The sequence below is a fragment of the Hippopotamus amphibius genome, chromosome X (assembly GCF_030028045.1).
Source record: "Hippopotamus amphibius kiboko isolate mHipAmp2 chromosome X, mHipAmp2.hap2, whole genome shotgun sequence".
NCBI classification, from domain to species: Eukaryota; Metazoa; Chordata; class Mammalia; order Artiodactyla; family Hippopotamidae; genus Hippopotamus; species Hippopotamus amphibius.
The window spans coordinates 1,388,261-1,391,409 of NC_080203.1; positions in this window are offsets into that span (position 1 = coordinate 1,388,261).

A 3,149-nucleotide genomic window follows, 5' to 3' on the forward strand; every position below is an offset into this window, starting at 1 on the left:
GCACTAGTACCCAGCACAAAGCAGTGACTCTATAGGAGCCGGGGCTAGACCTACCAGCAGGTCTTGGAGGGTTTCCTGGGGAGACAGGGGTTGGTTGTAGCTCACTATGGCAGCAAGGACACTGGTGGCAGAGGCCTCATGGAATATTCATTGGCATGAGCACTCCTGGAGGTCACCATTCTGGCACTGAGACCTGGCCCCACCCAACAGCCTGCAGGTTCCAGTGCTGGGATGCCTCAGGCAAAACAATAAGCAGGGTGGGAACACAGGCCCACCCAGCAGGAGATGGGCTGCCTAAAGTCATACTCAACTCACAGCCACCTCTAAACACACCACTTGATATAGCCCTGCCCACCAGAGGGACAAGACCCAGCTCCACCCACCAGTGGTCAGGCACCAGTCCCTCCCACCAGGAAACCTGCACAAGCCCCTGGAACAACCTCACCCACCAGGGGGCAGACACCAGAAGCAAGAGGAATTACGACCCTGCAGCCAGTGGAGAAGAAGACCACAAACACAGAAAGTCAGATAAAATGAGAAGGCAGAGAAATATGGTCCAGATGAAGGAACAAGATAAAGAAACCCAGAAGAACAATTAAGTGAAGTGGAGATAGGCAATCTACCTGAAAAAGAATTCAGAGTAACGGTAGTAAAGATGATACAAGATCTCAGAAAAAGAGTAGAGGCACAGACCTAGAAGATGCAAGAAATGTTTTAAAAAGAGCTAGAAGATGTAAAGAACTAACAGAGATGAACAATATAATAACTGAAATGAAAAATACACTGGAAGGAATCAATAGCAGAATAAATGAGGTGGAAGAACGAATAAGTGAGCTGGAAGACAGAGTGGTGGAGATCACTGCCAGGGAGTAGAATAAAGAAAAAAGAATGAAAAGAAATGAGGACAGTCTCAGAGACCTCTGGGACAACATTAAACGCACCAACATTTGAATTATAGGGGTCCCAGAAGAAGAAGAAAAAGAGAAAGGGCCTGAGAAAATATTTGAAGAGATTACAACTTAAAACATCCCTAACATGGGAAAGGAAACACTCACTCAAGTCCCGGAAGTGCAGAGAGTCCCATACAAGATAAACCCAAGGAGGAACATTCCAAGACACATATTAATCAAACTGACAAAAATTAAAGACAAAGAGAAAATATTAAAAGCAACAAGGGAAAAACAACAAATAACATACAAGGGAATCCCCATAAGGATATCAGCTGATTTTTCAACAGAAACTCTGCAGGCCAGAAGGGAGTGGCAGGATATATTTCAAGTGATGAAAGGGAAAAACCTACAACCAAGAATGCACTATTCAGCAAGGCTCTCATTCAAAGTTGATGGAGAAATTGAAAGTTTTACAGATAAGCAAAAGCTAAGAGATTTCAGCACCACCAAGTCAGCTTTACAAAAAATGGTAAAGAAAATTCCCTAGGGGGAAAAGAAAAGGACAGAACAAGAAACAAGAAAATTACCAATGGAAAAGCTCACCAGTAAAGGCAAACATACAGTAAAGGTAGGAAATCATCCACACACAAATATGATATCAAAACTAGCAATCCTGAGGAGAGTACAAATGCAGGAGATTGGAAATACATTTGAAATTGAGACCAGCAACTGAAAACAATCTTGTATATATATAGACTGCTATATAAAAACCCCAAGGGAAGCACAAATCAAAGTCTACAATAGATACACAAAAAAGAAAAAGCAATCCAAACACAACACTAAATACAGATCAAAACACAAGAGAAGAGAATGAAAGAGGATGGGAAGAAAAAAGAACTACAAAAACAAATCCAAAGCAATTAACAAAATGGCGATAAGAACATATGTACAGATAATTACCTTAAATGTAAATGGGTTAAATGCTCCAACCAAAAGACATAGATTGGCTGAATGGATACAAAAATAAGACCTGTATATATGCTGTCTACAAGAGACCCAATTCAGATCTAGGGAAACATACTGACAAGAAATGGAAAAAGATATTCCATGCAAATGGAAATCAAAAGAAAGCAGGAGCAGCAATACTCATATCAGACTAAATAGACTTTTAAATAAAGACTGTTACAAGGGATAAGGAAGGACATTACATAATGATTGAGGGATCGATTCAAGAAGAAGATATAACAATTGTAAATATCTATGCACCCAACATAGGAGCACCTCAAAATATAAGGCAGATGCTAACAGCCATAAAAAGAAAAATCAACAGTAGCACAATAATAGTGGGAAACTTTAACACCCCACTTACATCAATGGACAGATCATTCAGACAGAAGATCAATAAGGAAACACAGGCTTTAAATGACACATTAGACCAAATGGACTTAATTGATATTTATACACTCCATCTGAAAGCAGCAAAATACACATTCTTCTTAAGTACACATGGAACACTATCCAGGATAGATCACATGCTGGGCCACAAAGCAAGCCTCAGTAAATTTAAGAAAATTGAAATCATACCAAGCATCTTTTCCAATCACAGGCTATGAGATTAGAAATCAACTACAAGGAAAAAAACTGTAAAAAACACAAGCACGTGGAGGCTAAACAATATGTTTCTAAACAACCAATAGATCACTGAAGAACTCAAACAGAAAATCAAAAAATACCTAGAGACAAATGACAACCAAAAAACAACAATCCAAAACCTATGAGATGCAGCAAAAGCAGTTCCAAGAGAAAAGTTTATAGAAATACAATCTTACCTCAGGAAAGTCTCAAATAAACAACCTAACCTTACACCTAAAGCAACTAGAGAAAGAAAAAGAAATAAAACCCAAAGTTAGTAGAAGGAAAGAAATCCTAAAGATCAGAGGAAAAATAAATAGTGATGAAGAAAACAATAGAAAAGATCAATGAAATTAAAGCTAGTTCTTTCAAAAGATAAACAAAAATGATAAGCCTCTAGACAGACTCATCAAGAAAAAAAGTGAGAGGGTTCAAATCAATAAAATTAGAAATGAAAAAGAAGTTACAACTGACACCACAGAGATACAAAGGATCATAAGAGACTACTACAAGACTACTACAAGACTACAAGCAACTGTATGCCAATAAAATCGACAACCTGGAATAAATGGACAAATTGTTAGAAAAGTATAACCTCCCAAGACTGAACCAGGAAGAAACAGAAAA